This window comes from Ailuropoda melanoleuca, chromosome 1 (assembly GCF_002007445.2).
Source record: "Ailuropoda melanoleuca isolate Jingjing chromosome 1, ASM200744v2, whole genome shotgun sequence".
Classification (NCBI taxonomy): Eukaryota; Metazoa; Chordata; class Mammalia; order Carnivora; family Ursidae; genus Ailuropoda; species Ailuropoda melanoleuca.
In genome coordinates this window covers 188601528-188620015 of record NC_048218.1, presented here as the reverse complement: position 1 = coordinate 188620015, position 18488 = coordinate 188601528, and the positions used below count along the sequence as shown (strand labels likewise).

Here is an 18488-nt window from a genome sequence, read left to right as displayed (position 1 = left end):
ACTCTTGTTGCTATAATACCATGTGATAATTATAGGCGATGTCTTGATAATGGGTCTAATTCAACTTAATTAAATTATATATTAAAACTAGAATAAAATGGGATGATTTGGATTGAGAAAGCAAGAATGCATAGCCTCCATATTTTCCAGCTCACGAAGCAGCAACTGGGCTCCCACCACTCTAAGATGTGTCTGTCTTTACTACCTAGAAACTGTAGAGACCCAGTCCACAGCTGAGCAACTATGCTGCTTGGAGACGGTCAGTGCATAAAATTAGAATATAAAGGAACTAGATTCTTAAGGTCATTGAGCCACTGCCCAATTGTTTGTCTCTTATCTTTGTAAATTACACTATTAATGCTGTTAACCCCTTAAGGTCCCAGATGACTTTTAGTGACAAAGGATGAATATAATGATACCTCATACCCTGGGGGAGCTTGGGGGAATACCTGCCAGGTTTTCACTAGATTTCAGAGAAAACCAGAAAGGCTGTTATGTTTTTCTTAAGTCAATACATGAGCCTCTCACAGTCCATTATCTGCATAGCAGCTGGAGTTTCTAGAATCCAAACATGATTATGTTACCTTCTGCCCTGCTTAAAACATTTATAGTTAGCAATCATTAAAACACCACATTTTAATTTGGCTGTTAAATCAAGAGTTTATCATTTCCACATTTAAAGCTGAGCCTTGAGGCTTACTGCCCTGGGGATGAGAAGGAAGTTACCTGACTTCTTTAATCTTGAAACCAGGCCTGGGCTAGAGATGATTATCTAAATTTCTGTAGCATATAAAGAACCAAGCCTTCTAATTTGAGATCAGAGAGCCTGCCAGAGTACAGAGAAGATACCCCATCCTCCTGTGATAGGATAGCCAGGCCATGAAGCTTGCTGTCCTGTGGTGGATGAAGATATGGTGGAGAGCAGTGGTTCTCAATCCTTTCAGATCCAATATCCCCTTTTCATAACTGATGTTTTATAATGTTTCCTTTATTACCCTGAAATGAAAGTCATAGAGAATATAAATGATCTCCACCTAGAATTCCAAAAAAATCAATAAAATAACCTAAGCCTAATATAAAGAAGAAATAAAGGGAAAGTAATCTGTTATAAAATAAGTCTTTCTAGCCTAGACGTGTCTAGACTAGAAGACATAATGAGGGGGTCAGATGCTTGAGTCTTGTTATAATGAAAAAGTTAGAATTTAAGAGAAGTAAAAAACTTCTTCTGTATAAGAAATACAAGGAAATGAAAGGGCAGAAGTACAAGTGGAAACAGAAATAAAAACCAAAATTAGGATATGTAATATCAGATGAGACTTATTTTTATATGATAAGAGAAAGAGGGAAATAACCACAATTGAAGTGTGGATAACAGCCAAGACAAATTACAGAGAGTTGAAACGGAGAAAACGAGGAAATGTGATATTTGTACGAATGAGTTTGGTTTTATTTGTTATACAATGTAAAATAATTCCCTGTATTATGACATCGGATAGGCAGTGATGAAGTATCACATATACGCACAAAACATGTCTCCTGTCTTATAATCCCACTGCATCCAGTCTCCGGTGTATAAAAAGACCTTGGATACTGTATTCTTAGGCAGGGGAAGAAGGCAGATTGGAAAACAATACGGTAACAAAAGAGGGTTGTTTGACAGGCTTCTGGGAACAGAATCAAAGTAAGATTAAAAAACAATAGACTGTTAAATTACGTAATTTTAATATGTAATTTTCACAGCATAGGTCACAGTGTGTTCTACAACATTAAAAACCGTAGAATTGCTGTAAAATGTATATTTTTTAAAAACCCTTATCATTAACATTCAGTGAGATCCCTGTGTTTCTAAGTCTGTTAAAAGGAGTCTCAAACTCCCTTGGATACATATTTGCAGGTCACAGCGACAAATGGAGACTGATCTCGAAAAGCATGTTGTACTGGCAATTTAAACACCGTGAGGGCACTGCCACTGGTGATGTGTTCCGAAATAATGAACAAATCTTGCTAAACTTCCACACAAAACAAGGCATAAGCAACACTCAATTTACATGGTAGGTGCATTTCTTGAATTCACTGTATCTTAAAATCATGCAAAAAATACTTCGTGGGTTTGAACTGTGCACGTCCACTTAGATGCAGATTCTTTTTTATAAATACAGCACAGTACTGTCAATGTATTTTCTCAATAATATTTCTTGTTCTTGAGCTTACTTTATTGTAAGAATACAGTATAGAATACATAGAACATACAAAACAAGTGTTAATGGACTGTTCTCTGTTATATGAAAAATTATATGTGGATTTTCAGCTGTGCCCATAGTCGGCTCCTAACCCTAACCCTTGTGTTGTTCAAGGGTCAATGGTGTATGTAAATGAGAATTAGAATCTAGGCTCAGATAATTATAAGCATTTATTTCACCTTTATGAAAGCCTAGTGGGATATTAAAACATGAGGTATAGTTCTCCAGAGAAGATCTATAAATAGCCAATAAACACACGAAAAGGTGTTCAACATCATTAGCTATTCAGGAAATGCAAATGAAAACCACAATGACGTAGCACTTCTTACTAACTAAAATCATTATAATAAAAAAGACAGACAATAGCAAGTATTAGCAAGGATATGGAGAAATTGGAATCTTCATCCACTGCTGGCAAGAATGTGAGATAGGGCAGCTGCTGTGACAAACAGTCTGTATTTCCGCAAAAAGTTAAACATAGAGTTACCGTATGACCCAGCAACTACCCTTGTAGGCATACACCTGAGAAATGAAAAACATGTCTACAAAAAAGCTTGTACATGAATGTTCTAGCAGTACTATTTATAATAGTCAAAAGTGGAAACAACCTAAGTGTTCATCAACCGATGAATGGATAAATAAAATGTGGTATATTCATACAAGGAATATATTTGGCAATTAAAATATTGAAATACTGACACACGCTACAACAGGGATGAACCTTAAAACCATTACACTAAGTGAAAGAAGTCAGACACAAAGGATCAAATGTTATATACAATCAGTTATACGAAATATTCAGAATAAGCAAATCCATACAGAGAGAAAGTAGATTTATAGTTGCCTTGACATAGGGGTTGATGTGGAATGGGGAGTCATTGCTAATGGGTACAGAATTTCTTTTGGGGGTAATGAAATGTTCTAAGATTGATTGTGGTGGTGGTTGCACAACTCTGTAAATATACTAAAAAATGAGAAATACTTTAAATAGGTGAATTTCATAGTATGTGAATTTTAGCTCAGTGAAGCTGTTATTAAGAAAACGTCAGGCAAAATGTTGCACGGGGTGATCCTAAGCACTGTGAGACATCTGGTATCTTCTGTCCTGTTCGACTAAACGCTAGTTGCAGCTGCCAGTCATCGTGACAACTAATAATACCTCTGCACAGTTCCAGCCATCCCCTAGAGAGAATCACTGAACTGTGGAAGATGTAAAAATAAAGGCTACCCCTGTTGCTGGACTTGAAGGCTAAAGCAGAAACGAGGGTGTGAAGATACTTGAACAAATTCCTCTCTTTATTCTGAGTTCTTGAAACTCTGGAGAGGAGATGAGACATGCTGGTCTTCTCCTGACCTCACCCATTGGGGTCAAGGTACGCTCGATAAGGGACAACAGGAGGGACAACAGGAGTGGAGAGATTATTCCTCCACTCATTGTTTGGGGTCCTGGGAGGAAACTGAGAGCAGGGCAGTCCTGCATCCACGTGGGGGAGTGCCTACCATAGTAAAAACGGTGCTGCGGTGTGTTCAGTCAGAGAGGTTTTGTTTGCATTCCTGATTCTCCCTCAGTTCCCATGTGGCCTGGACACCGAGATTAGAGCTGGTGGGTTATGGACAGTCTGCTGGGAGCTAGATGACACTTGTGGCAAACACCGCCTGATCCCAGGAGAGGCTGGGCAGGGACCAAGGGGCCCTCCTGGGCTCTGACGACACAGAGTGAAGAACACGTCCGATGTTCATCTAGACGTGTTCATCTACCGTAGATGTCAATAGTGAAAACCAACAGGACATCCATATGGCCCAGCAGTTCCACTCCATGGTATTTACCCAAGAGATATGCAAATAATATGCCCACACAAGAGCTTGCACGCCAACGTTCACGGCAACTTTAATCATGATAGCCAAAACGAAACAACCCAAATGTCCATCAGCTGATGAATAGATACATAAAATGTGGCATATCCATATTATAGAATATTATTTAGCAAGCAAAAGAAATGAAGTACTGATACATAACACATGAATAAATCTTGGAAACATTATGCCAAGTGAAAGAAGCCAGGCGTAAAAGGCCACATATTCTATGATTCCATCTATATGAATGCCCAGAATAGGCATATCCCTAGAGACGAAAGTAGATTAGTGGTTGCCCTAGACTGCGGGGAGAAGGAATTAGAGTTACTCATGGGTACAGGATTTCTTTTTGGGCGGTGAAATGTTCTGAAATTAGATAGTGGTGATGTTTGCACATCTCCACAAGTATACTGAAAGCCACTGTCAATGATATCTTAACTTCAAAATACATGTGTATGTGTACATGTACACACACCACAACATAACGACACCACATTTTGTGTGCATGTTTGAGTGTAACGATTAGCTCTCTAACCTTGCTACACATGCTGATGCTTTTGCTTTGCTCTTAAGATAAAGGACCTCTACACATGGCCTGCGAAGGTCTTTCCAACCTCATCTCATACCACGTCCCCTGTGCAAAGTCACACTAGCCATTATTCTTCCATAAGAGCTATGCACTTGGCAGGCCGTCTTTTTCCTTACTTCATCTGGATAATGTCACTTCCTTTGGCAAGCCTTCCCTGACCTCCCTGACAAGGTCAGATCTCACTAGTGTCTCTCTCATGGCACCATATGTCTTATTATACCATTTGTATTGTGCACATTATATTTACATCATGATGGGTGTTTTGGGGGTTAATATCCCTCTTTTCAATTAGACTGTAAACTCCTGGAGGGCTAGTAAATCATGTCCGGTTTTCTTCCCCCTCATATGCCCTGGAGCAATATCTGACACACAGGGCCTGATCTATTTATAGAGATCAATAAATATTTATTGAATGAGTTAATAACTCCCTTTCACTCTAGTCCCTTTTATGCCACTTCTGAGTTTACTTCCACTTCTGTCCATGTGTTCATTCAGTCAAAAATGCCTATTGAGTGCCTACTATGTGCCAGACTGTATATGGTTGCCTGTGACTAATGAAATAATGAGTGGCTTAATCAACTACAATTACAGAGGTGGGAGTCCATTCGTCTGAAAAAGATCCTGAATAGGCCTCAAAGATACAAGAATTCATCTTTTCGAAACATGGTTGTGTATATGGTACTAACGGAAGGCTTTGTAGACTTTTCCTTCAGAGTTCTCGATATATTAGTCTTGGTAATGTCAGTCACCTAAATCACATAACTTAGTCTTGAATGTTTTTTCTTCCCTGCCCCCTTTTTAAAAAAGATTTTATTTATTTGAGAGAGAGAGGGTGAGTGAGAGAGAGAGAGAGCATGAGCAGGGGGAGGGGCAAAGGGAGAAGCATGTCCCTGGGGCCTGATGCCAGGGCCAATGCAGGGCCGATCCCAGAACCCAAGGACCACAGGACCTCAGGATCCCAGGATCATGACCTGAGCCAAAGGCAGAGGTTTAATCGACTGAGCCACTCAGGCGCCCCTTGAATGTTTTTTTCTTGCTCCTAACCTAATCCTACTACCAACATCCAGCTCATCTGCAAATTTAGTTTTGTAGCAAATCAAACTTTTGGAGTATGTAAGAACTAGCCCTGCTATCCACAAAGATTTCTATCCTATCTGAAAACTGCAAAAAGTCAGCTAATTGGTTTTCATAAATGATTTTTGATTATTCAAGTAATTGTATTCTCTTAATGAATCATGTCTTATGCAAATTATTCATCTATATAAATAAATCATAGCAAAAGACATTCTTATATAATTATGTATAGTTGTACTAACTCCGTGAGTATAAGGAGTAGGGTATTTTTGGTAGAGGTATGGTTTCTCAAATTATGTAAATTGAGTATTTCTGTTGATAATCATGATTTTTCTGCTGAATGTACAGTTACTTTGGCATTTTTTTTAAAGATTTTATTTATTTATTCGACAGAGATAGAGACAGCCAGCGAGAGAGGGAACACAAGCAGGGGGAGTGGGAGAGAGAGAAGCAGGCTCATAGCGGACGAGCCTGATGTGGGACTCGATCCCAGGACCCCGGGATCACGCCCTGGGCCGAAGGCAGACTCTTAACCGCTGTGCCACCCAGGTGCCCCTACTTTGGCATTTTTTTTTTTTTAAGATTTATTTATTTATTCGACAGAGATAGAGACAGCCAGCGAGAGGGAACACAAGCAGGGGGAGTGGGAGAGGGAGAAGCAGGCTCATAGTCCAAGAGCCTGATGTGGGGCTCGATCTCATAACGCCGAGAATCACGCCCTGAGCCGAAGGCAGACGCTTAACCGCTGTGCCACCCAGGCGCCCCAACTTTGGCATTTTTAATCAGAAAGTAAATTCATGAAAGCATATGCATGAAAACAATAGATTTCATGTAATCTGTGGGGAGACAGCAATCATACAGCTGTAAATTCTATGAGGGCGCAGATCATGGATTTTGTTTTTGTTTTTGCTCATCATTGCATCTCCCAATCCCTGGTACTGTTACTGCAATAACTCAGGTGCTCACTAAATACCTGTTATGTGAATGAATCCAAATACTCTAATTCGGTAATTGATATTTTTAGAGGATAAACTAAGGAAATTTCACCAGTCAGCGAAGACTTCAAATACATATGGGGGTGTAGGATGGAAGAGGAATTATGTGTGTTCTATATACTCATACTTGGTGGGTGTGAGAAGCTCAGGAAGGGCAATGTCAAGGCAATAGAATAAAGTGGAATGGACTGTCTCAGGAGGTGGTAAATTCCCTATTACTTGGAAATGTTCAAACTTTAGCTCGGTCCTTGGCAGGAATATTGTAAAGGAGATGCAAGCTTTAGATGGAAGGTTGGATTTTAAAGGTGACTTTGAAGTTTTTTCCAACACTGACACTGTGCAAAAATGATTGGTTATTGAGCCAAATCTTTATGCCTTTAAATTCATATAGTTCAAAATATGGTAAATTTGAATAAACTTTTCTCATGTGAATCATGCAATAAGAAATCAGACTTATAGGGGCGCCTGGGTGGCACAGCGGTTAAGCGTCTGCCTTCGGCTCAGGGCGTGATCCCGGCGTTATGGGATTGAGCCCCATATCAGGCTCCTCCACTATGAGCCTGCTTCTTCCTCTCCCATTCCCCCTGCTTATGTTCCCTCTCTCGCTGGCTAACTCTATCTCTGTTGAATAAATAAATAAAATCTTAAAAAAAAAAAAAAGAAATCAGACTTCTATTCTCTTGCCCCTCCTAATTCAAAGTTAGAATATGTATTTTACTCACTGGTTTGTTTCATAAACTGAGACACAAACCAACACTTGACCTATTAATGCCAATTACCCTTTCCTTTTTCCTCACCATCTCTTTATATTTTTTTCTTGGAGTTTTCCCCTTCTTTTTAATACAAAGATGACATAAGGAGGAACAAGTAGACTACAAAATATCTTCTGCAGACTCTTTTTTAATTTCCAGAAGACATGAGGTCTTTGTTGTCTTTGTGTGAAATCCTAAGGGACAGTTAGAGGAGATACAAATGTCTCAAATGTTTTCCAAATAAAATACAGCACTTAGGTTGAACAGTCTTTGGACATTCATTTTCCTAATCTAGTTGACTTGTGCATTATTTTGTATCTTCATTCATCTGGCTGGGTTCCATGTTTAAAACAACCTTCCTATGACCAGAAAGACCATGATTTAGAAAAGGAGGGATTTCAATGAGATCTTTGCCCACCTTACTGTATAGCTGTTCACAGTTTCACAAGTCATTAAGAAAAGAGAACTAACGTTAATGGGGGAAGTTTTGAATATTCTATAGCAATTGTTCCTTTTAAAATAAAATTTCTGAGAAATGTAAAGTTTATTCCCATAAATGAAACTGCTATTCCTGACTGTGTTGGCACACTGTCTCTTCTAGTAATAAGATGTTTAGAAAGGCACTGAACTGACTCACTTTTTTTTCAAAGGCATTTATTTGAGAAAAGAGAGTGACAGATTTAGATATTTCCCCACAAAGTACCAAGAGAAAAGTGTCATTCTATGGCATTGAAAACAGGGATATTAACTCCAGTATGTAGGCGTCATTGGATGATTTAGGACTGCCTAGCAACACAGGTCTTACCAGGAATCCTAACACTCTAGATCCTTGGTGCTTTCTCCTGAATAGAAGCTACTCTGTTGAGTGGAGGGAGTAATTTCCTGATGCTCTTTTTTCGAAATTCTTACCAATCTAACTTTTTCTTACTCCATATATGACAATTACGACACTGAAATTGCTTTATAAACAGTCTGTTGTCACTATCTGATGACTTGAAAGTAGAAGAAACACCCAGCAAGCTTCCTGACTATATAAAACACCATTTTCTTTCATATGCTATAATTTTAGAGATTTCTTATATTCAAGATAGACAACTCTCATTTGAAAAAATTGGAAAATTTGAATGGGAAAATAAATGTTGATTTAAGATACAAAGTGATCATTTTGTAGAAATTATTTTAGAAATTATAAAATCTTGGACAAATATAAGTTCAAAACCAGTCACTTAAAATGTTTCATTAAAATAATATTTTGTTGTAGGTTATGGTTTGATACATAGTAGTCTGTGTGCTCAGTTGGAATTAAGACCTGAGGCATGGGTATGGATTTTTAACTTTTGACTCAATTTCCGTAAGCCAAAAAGCGTACTTTTTTCTGATTCTTTGTCATTAGAGAAGATTTTGGATTTGGTGGTTCAGATCAATACGCTAAGGAAGTTAGAGTTACATAAACGAGTTAACTTCATTCTGTTCCACAGTCTTGAATTGCAGCCTTAAGTCAGTCTTGCAAATAAACCCCTTTGGCCATAAGGAGGAGCAGTTGAGAGAATGAATAAAAAACTCAGAATGCATTTTTTTTTTTTTTTTTTTTTTTTTTTTTTTTTTAGAGAGAGAGAGAGAGAAAGTGAGTGAGTGAGCAGGCAGGGGTAGAGGGAGAACGCGAGAGAGAATCTTAAGCAGGCTCCACGCTTAGCACTGAGCCCGATGCGGGGCTCAATCTCACACCCTGAGATCATGACCTGAACCTTAACTGACTCAGCCACCCAGGCACCCCTAAAATGCCTTTTTAATGATGTAATACCAAACACAGAACTCTTCAATGACTACCTGTCTAAATCACAAAACATTTACAACTTAAAATTGAGAATGCTTTTCCCTGCTAATACATAACAATAGATAATCTATTAGCCAGCTATCCTTAAGGAATAGTCTTGGTAACATTATAATATTTACTTGGCAAAACCCAACACATTATTTTTCATCCTCTATGATGTTCTCTTCTCTAATTCAGTTGAAAAACCCTTTGCAGCAAATGCTCCCTTTCCCTGTCCCCCTGCTGTTATTGTGTATGGGACCTTATAATTCCATGGGTTCAACCATCTCTACTGTGCCTGTCTTATGTGATTATTATGAAATAATATACTTTTTTTTAAACATGTCATCCTTATTAGATTGGGTGCACCTTAATAATTAGACTAGAAACTCCAAGAGAATAAGAACTTCCTAAATTATACAGGACCTGATGTATAAGGCACTAAGTAAAATTTTGTTGACTAAAGGGAAGAAAACTTGTCTTACTGTATGTTCTCAGTTTGGCAGGATGTTTGAAATATAATAGGTACTCAGTAAACGTTGGTTGAATGGATTTTCCAATAATTATAAACTTTTTTTCAACTTCATATCATGTTAGACTAAACCAGGAAACAGTTTCCAGTTACATAATTGATCATTAGTTTCTAATTATCAGATTAGAAATAAATATGTAATTCAATTAACTTTTATTCTTTTACTTTTGCTTTGATAATTTCTAAAACCTAAATAGAATTATCAAGATCACCAGTTAAAAGGCATCTCTATAATAAAATCATTGTTATCGCCTCACAAATTACGTATTTATAGCAAAAATAGAACTACACAGTGGAGAAACTGAACAGCCACTTAAGCCAGTGATTAAGATTCATATCAAACAGACATCCCATGCCTCTGGTTTTGATACTCTGAGAAAGACACCACATTCCTTATGCTGTATTCCATTCAAAAAAATGTAAGACCTTAATCTAATCTTGAAGAAACATCAGACAAACCCCAGTTGACTCTTTCTATAAAACAACCGGCCTATATTTTTCAAAACGTCATTGTCATGAAAGACAAGGGAAGACCGAAGAACTGTTTCAGGTTGAAGGGAAGTAAAGAGTTATAACTAAATGCAATACATTGTTCTGGATTGGGTTTTATATTGGAGCAAATAAAAAACATCCATACAAGGCATTATCAGGGTAATTGACACAGTTATAATTGATATAATATGTATATTGTATATAATAATAATAATAATAAAAAAGTGTAGATGAAATAAAAGTACAGTTGGCCCTTGAGCAATGCAGGAGTTAGGGGTGCTGATGCCACCTCTACCCCACAGTTAAAAATCCACATACAACTTTTGACTCCCCAAAAACTTTACTGTTAGTTGAAGCCTTGCCAATAACATAAACTGTCAATTAACACGTTTATACTGTACTTTTACAACAAAGAAAGCTAGAAAAAAGAAAATGTTAAGAAAGGGAAGGGAGAATATATTTACAGTACTGTCTTGTATTTATTGAAAAAATTCATGTTTAAGTGGACCCGCATAGTTTAAACCTGTGTTGTTTCAAGGGTCAATTGTATTGTATCATATCATGTTTTTTTTTGTTTGTTTGTTTGCTTGTTTTGTTTTTTAAGTAGGCTGTATGCCCAACGTAAGGCTCTAACTCAGGACCCCAAGATCATGAGTTGCATGTTCCACCTACTGGGCCAGCCAGACGCCCCAAATCATGTTTAATCAAATCAAATCAAATCAAATTTGTCATGTCAAATTTCCTAAATTTGATAACTGTCCCGTGGTTATGTAAGATAATATCCTTGTTTCTAGAAAATCCACACTGAAGTAATAAAGGATGAAGGACCATGATGTATGCAACCTACTCTAAAATGGTCCAAAAATCAAATGGAGAGAGAGAGAGAGAAAACAAATATGACAAAATATTAAAAATTGGTGAATTTGGGCCAAGGGGGTATGGGAATTACTTGCAATTTGTGTTTAAATTTGAGATCATTTCAAAATTAAGAGTAAAAAAAAAATCCAAACAAAAAACCACCCGTCATAAAAACAGAAACAAAGTCATGAATGGTTTTACATGATGGATGGTTAGTAGTTTCAAGTGTCCAGCTGTGGTCTGGATTCTACAGCACTGCTGACTCTGCATGCTAGTGGTTCCTGTGATTGTCCTTGTATGTATGATTGTTCTCTACGTTGGAAATGAGTGTCCCATTAGGCCAGGAGCCTAAGTAAACCAAACTCCTAAAAGTGATTTTCCCCACTAAATTTTTCTTATTGTGTTTACTGCTAATTCAATTACTCAGGCCCATCCATGGTTTAATTTAATGGTTGCCTATTATGTGACGGTAGTGTGCTAGGTGATGGCAAAACAAAGAGGAGCACATTATGGTCTGTGTTCTTGATGAATTCTGATTGATGGGAGAATCAGACATTTGATCAGAACGATGTGCTAAAGGAGAAAGAAGTTGGAGCAATTATTTGTCCATAGGAACTGATTTCATAGAAGGAGTGACATCTGAAGTGGGTCTTGAGGGGTGGGTGAGTTTTCTAGATGAAGGGGAAAGGTATTTCCAGGCATGAGGAGTAGCATGTGCAAAGGCATAAAACCTTGAAAAGTTCAATAATCATTTCTAATTTCTAAGATATAATTCAGAGGCATTAAAACCTAGGTCAGCTACTTTAAAAAACATTTTTATTGTGAAATATTATACACATTCATAAAAGGGCATAAACACCTATCAGCTTACTGAATTATTATAAAGCAAATATACATGTAATGATCACTGAGGTCAAAATCTATAAAATGGTCAGGAATTCCTAAGTTGGTACTGCTTCATTCAGTTCCACTTGCCAACCTTCTCCTTCCTGGAAAGGTAACCACTATTCTATTTTAATAGTCACTTTAACAAATGGATACACCCTCATAACTGACACCTCTATCATTTCTCTCTAAAATTCCCTTGTGTCCCACACTCCTTCCCCACTCAGTTTAACTACTTTTTGCTTTGTTCATTTCTGAAAAGGGTGAGAAATCCTTGGAGCATAAAGTTGTGAAGTTGTGGGAGGCCCAGATGTAATGAGTATTTATTATTATATACCTGTACTGTGTTCCAGATACTGCTGGGTGCTTTATTCATTAACCGATTTCTCACTCTGCTTAAAATAGCATACAGCTGAGAAAACTGAGGCTCAGAAGAGGTTCTGACTTGCCTAGAGACACAAAACCCGTGATTGATGGAGATAGGACTAACATCCAGATTTTTCTGCCCCCAAAATGTATGCTGGTTTTATGCTTCTTGTTAAGATTTGATTTCTTCATGTAAAAAATTGGCAGTCAACAGAGATTTTCAGTTGGGGAGTAATATTTGATTTGTTTGGACTGTACTTCCATTGATAATGTGGAATAATTGAGGGAGAGGTGGGTGGTAGGTTAGACCATGGAGATGGTTATGGCAATGGTTCAGAGATGGGGTTTTAGACTAAAGGATTGATGGTGCATATGGAGAGATGAAACTATTTTCCCGAACTTTCTGAGGTATAACCGTTTATGGTGGTAGGTTAGATGTTGGGGATAACCTGTAGATAGCTAACTTCTGTTACTTTGCATCTGTGCCAATGCTCTTCTCTTTGACTCCAAGGCTTCTGTCTCGAGAGCCTAAATGGAGAACACTGTTGGTTAAAATTTGAAAGAGAAAGAACAATTTGGTAAGAAGTTCAGTTTTGGTCCTGCTAATTTTGAGATGCCTGGGAAAATTCAGATGGTCTGTCTCATGGGTAGTTAAGAGTTTAGAGGCTCCAGGGACAGGCCTGACCTGGAGATAAAATTTTAGTAATAATTAGAATATATGTAACTTGAGGCACAGGACCTGGACTCAGACAGACCTATATTTAAATCTTGGCACAGACACTAATTATCTGTTTCTCTTTATGTAAAATGGGATAATATCTAACCCAGGATCTTTGTAAGGTTTCAGTGAAAAACTAGAAAGCACTTAGCACATTGTCTGAGTTCAAAAGTGACAAAATTATCATTAGCTATTATTAGATTATAATACAGACTTATGAACAAATTCCTTTATGACAAAAAACATTTTCAAAAAATGAAATTCACTTAAAAGCTATCTGAAATACATTTGAATGGAAGACGTGTCAAGGATGGTTTGGTGCCCCTATGGCAGCATGGTACATGCATTGTGTCACCTGGCCAGCAGACCTAAGTATGCCTTAGCACCAGGAGTGAAAGATACAGGGGCTCCTGGGTGGCTCAGTCGTTAAGGGTCTGTCTTCAGCTCAGGTCATGATCCCAGAGTCCTGGGATGGAGCCCCGCATCGAGCCTCACATTGGGCTCCCTGCTCAGCAGGAAGCCTGCTTCTCCCACTCCCACTCCCCCTGCTTGTGTTCCCTCTCTCGCTGTCTCTGTCAAATAAAATCTTAAAAAAAAAAAAAAAAAAAAAGGAGTGAAAGACACAAGTTCATGTCAGGGGTTTCCCGGTAGGCAACTTATCTCCAGGGCAGCAACCCAGATACAACCTACTCCTTACTCTCCTTAAAATAAATACCTTAGGGAAAGCATTATCTTCTTTTTTCATATTAGTCTTGCTTGTACAATACTGAAGTTTTAAATTCTATATAGTTGATGATAGATCAAGTTTAATATTTGCCCTTCTAAATCAATTTTTCAGAGGTGGGGTTTCTTTCTAAACTCTAAGCCTCTATTTTGGCCCATAATTTGATTTGTACATAATTATGAATTATTTGTATTGTAAAATACGTCATTATCAAAGCTAGCAAAATCTGGACCAGAGTAAAGGTTCTATAGGAACAGTAATTACTTCTATTTGGTGTTAGGTTTTTATGCTGTGTTTTAGTGGGATGTGTTTAAAACAGATGGGAAAACCTTTAAAAGAGCAACAAAATGATGAGAAAAAGAAGTCCACTTAGAAAAGTTAAGGAATCATCAAAGTTTATCTACACAAGGACACCAAATTGGCCAATTATTCAGTTTAAAGAATAGGTTTGATTAGTATCTCCTTGTTTTCCTATTCTTAAAGGAATCACACAGCATTAAAAAAATTCAGCAGCTTTAGCCAGTACCATTCTTGAAATAATTATCTATTGTGAAAGAGTGTATGCAAAGATCATCACAATAATCCTTCCCATTCCTATTATGCATATCCCTTTGAAATGGGACTTTGCTGTTCTTCCCATCCAGAAGGGGAATCGGTTTTCCCAATTCTTGAATTTTTGCTGGCCTTTTGACCTACTGTGACTAACGGAATGTGATAGAAGTGATGTCATATAACTTCTACTTCAAGAGGTCTTACAGCTTCCTGTTTGTACCTGCCTGACATGCTGCCTACACATGAAGCCCAGGAAGAAAGGCTAGGAGTTAGGTCCAGCCAATAGTCAACACCAACAGCCAGTCATGAGTGTGCCCAGTTAAGATGCCAAATGACTATGTTCATGATCCCAGACAAGGCCAGTCTAAATCACTGATCTATGGAATTGAGAGTACATAAAATGGTTTTATTTTTTTATTTTTTAAAGATTTATTTATTTGACAGAGAGAGACAGCCAGCAAGAGAGGGAACACAAGCAGGGGGAGTGGGAGAGGAAGGAGCAGGCTTCCAGTGAAGGAGCCTGATGTGGGGCTTGATCCCAGGACTCCGGGATCACGCCCTGAGCCGAAGGCAGACGCTTAACGACTGAGCCACCCAGGTGCCCCATAAAATGGTTTTAGAGCACTATTTCTAGGGTGGTTTCTTATGCAACAATAATAAATGCGTACGTGTATGTGTACAATTTTCCTGCCTTGAAGTTGAGAAAATTTTAAATCATAAAATGGTCTTAGGTTAATCATTAGGGCAGACTTCCAGACTTTAAGGATCAATAAGTTCCTTAAAGCCACAATAATGTGTCACCTAGGTTGCTGCAGTGAACAATGAAGGGAAGACATAATTTTTCTGGGATGATTTGTGCAGTGTTTTTACAGGTAGGATGATAATTCTAGTCCAACGTCTAGGCTCTAGAGCTCTATGAAATTTCAATAAAATTCTTGTGATTTAGCAACTCCATAAACTCGGGACATGGCATTTTAATACCTTTCACAAATGACAGGATCTACTGGCTCATCTTTCACATATAGTGTGATCCAAAATGGTTATGGTAGAGTGTAGGCAACATGGTATAGGCAATATAGCTAATGGCTAAGGAAATGAGTCTCAGAGCCATACTATTTGGGTTCAAATGCTGGCTCAGTTGCCTATCAGCTGTATGTTATCAGGTAACCTTGAGGAGTTATGTAACCTATTTCTGCCTCAGTTTCCCTACCTGTAGAATGGATTGTTGATATGATTAAATGTTATTCTTGAGTTTAAAACATATTACTCAATACATGTCAGATGCTAGTATTGTTATAGAAGGGATTGATCTAGGTATTAGACTCAGTTCTGTTACTTCGTGACCTTCAGCAAATCAGCTAACCTCTCTGGATTTCAATTTTCTCAGTTCTAAAGTAAGGTTTACTAGATAATTTCCATGGTTTCTTTTCATCTTTAAAAGTCTGATTCAGTATTCAGTATCTGTTTTACCCACACAGATGTTCCAATCTTGTCTATACTTCTAATTTCTCAAGAACTGTTTAAAATTTATTTTATTAGCAAGCAATTTTGGGGATCTTCTAGTACCAACCACTCTAAAGTATAAATACTGCTGCATTTACTCAGGAAGCTAACCATTTTTTATTCATATGTGGCCAGCAAACATAACTCACGTATCTGAAGCAATGCCTTTTCAGGTTTATGGAAACTTAAAATTGTATATTCATTTTTTAACCTGTGCTAAATGTGCTTATAAGAGTGGGAAAAGATCCTCTGAAAAGGAAGAAAATATTTCACCTCACATTTTACTAAAGATCTCCAATGTTAAATAAAAATTACCTGTAATGCCACTGTTAAGGTGTCACATTAAAATTTTTTCTATATGCTTAAGCATACCGCATACAATTTAATATTACACAAAATGATTTTTATTGGCTGCATAACAAACACCATCATGTGGACATACCATAATTTCTTTTACCTTACTGTAGGTTGTGGCATTACATTTTAGTTTGATGTTGCATGACGCCTCTTGACAATGGTTCAGAAAAAAAAGATCAAACATACTATGGATGTGACTGTTGTCTAGAGTGTACAGTACCTGGAATTCCCTTAAAAAAGTGGATCACTTGGACCACTCTTCTTTCTTTTCCCATCACCCCATTATCAAACTGCTACAATCCCCCAAGACCTATGCAAATGCTCCGTTAAGTATTTTTACAATAGCGAGTTTATCAATTAATTACTGGACCTACCACAAACTTTCCTATGACTTTTGAAAGCAGATTTCAGTCACTCGTTTGCTCTTCCAAAATACACCCAGAACCTAACTACTACTAAACTGCTCTTTCAGGACCCCGGAAATTGACAATTCAAGCTACACAACTGCGGAGATTTTCAGCAGATCTTTCGGCGCGAGATGAAACAAAGCGTATGGGCTTTTTACCCTGTAACATTTCCTGACCGACAGTGGACACATATTTGCTTGTAGAACGAAAACTCCGCTCTGGGAGTTGAGGAGGCGGCTCTCCTGCTCCAAGAGGCGACCACGCGGGTTTGCGGAATTTGACAGACGACCACGATCTTCGGGAATTTTCCAAGTAGGGCGCAGGCACCGAAGAGGAGGGAAAGTGCGTCCTGCCCACGTGACCCACCTTCTTTGCCTTCAGGTTCCAGAAGAGGAGCGCCGCGGCAATCAGTTCCGGTCCTCCACCACTAGACAGTTTCCTCCCAAGGACCTGATGAAAACTCCAAAGTGCTGAGAGGCACACTTCGAAAATTCTTGGGTAAAAAAAACCAACCAAACAAAAAAAAAATCGACTTTTACCATAAGTGTGCTGACAACCTTTTTGGAATCACCACGACTTACGGCTCACCCATTTGTCGAGCCTCGTTCTACAGTTCATTCCTGTGCTTTTTCAACCCTCCCTGTTTCGGTTCCAACGGACGGAGAAAAGCAACAGTTTGCTTGCCCATCAGTCCGTCTCCCCGGCACGAACAGCCCAGGGCTTCGGCTCTCCGTCGGCCCGCGGCAGGACGCGCAGACGAGTGGCCGGCCCGAGACTCCGGTCGCGCGGTTCCAGCGCCATCGGCCAAGGTTCCCTCCCCTCGCCCGGCCGCCGCTCGTCGCCTCCCCACAGGCCCGGGCGCCCGGCCGGGCGCATGCGCGCGGCGCTCCCGGGCGTGCCGGCCACACTCCCCCCACCCACTCCCAGAGCTTGTCACTTCCTGCCCTCGCCCCATCTCCGTCCGGGGTCAGTCAGTCGCTCCCTGTCGCTGCGGGAGAGTCTCTGCTTCCCCCTTCCTACCCGCTCCGCGGCGGTAGCTCAGGCTCTTCGGGGAGGGGGAGACAGAGAAAGAGAGAGACTGACTTAATAAAGTTTCCTAAAACAACAACTACTACCAAAAAAGGCCCAAGGTGGGGGGGAACCCCCATTCTTCCCCGCCCCTCTCCAGAAGCCTGAGGGACCGTTGCAGGTGGAGCGGCGTTGGGGGGGAGCCGGGCTCCGGCGGCCGCCGTTGCCCCGGCGAGGGGTGCCCAGGTCCTGCCCGCTCCGGTTCCGGCTCCTTCGGTGGCGGCGGCGGCTTCTGCGGGGCGGTTCCTCCTGTCAACTGCCTGCGCCCGCGCGCCGCCCGCCCGCCAGCCAAGCTCCACAGCGCGGAGGGACGCCGTGAGCCGCCGCCGCCGTCGCCGTCGCCTCGGGCCGCGGAGGGACGTGGTGAGCTGTGGCGCTTCCGCGTCAGCGCCGGCGGGGAGTCTTTGGGAGCGCGTCGGGCCCGAACCCCGGTTCCCTTCGCGTGGTCCGCCGAGGCTGCCCCAGGTGGGGCCCGAAGCCGCCTCCCACGCCAGGCTGTCCCCGCGGCTGCCCGGCCTGCCTTCCTTCCTTCCGCCTGCCCGCCGGCCCGCCCTAGGAGTTAAGTAAGTTGGGCGCACTTGGTTATGGGGACGGGGGCTCCGCCGCGGAGACCCCAACGCACGTGCGTGGCGGGAGGGCGCGGCGTGGGCCGGCCGCCGGCGGAGCCGCACCTCGACCGCCCCTGTCCGCGCCCGCCACCCCGCGGGCC

The 18488-nt window shown here is 40.2% G+C and overlaps 1 protein-coding gene across 4 annotated transcripts in view; it reads left to right on the top strand.

The window, feature by feature from the left end:
• The first annotated feature begins 18203 nt into the window (after positions 1-18203).
• ZNF800 (zinc finger protein 800) overlaps positions 18204-18488 on the top strand; it is a 44631-nt gene continuing 44346 nt past the window's right edge. For all 4 annotated transcript variants that reach the window (XM_034671456.1, XM_034671460.1, XM_034671451.1 and 1 more), the window contains exon 1: positions 18204-18342. The gene's annotated coding sequence lies outside the window, so the exon portion shown is untranslated. The remainder of the gene's footprint in view (positions 18343-18488) is intronic.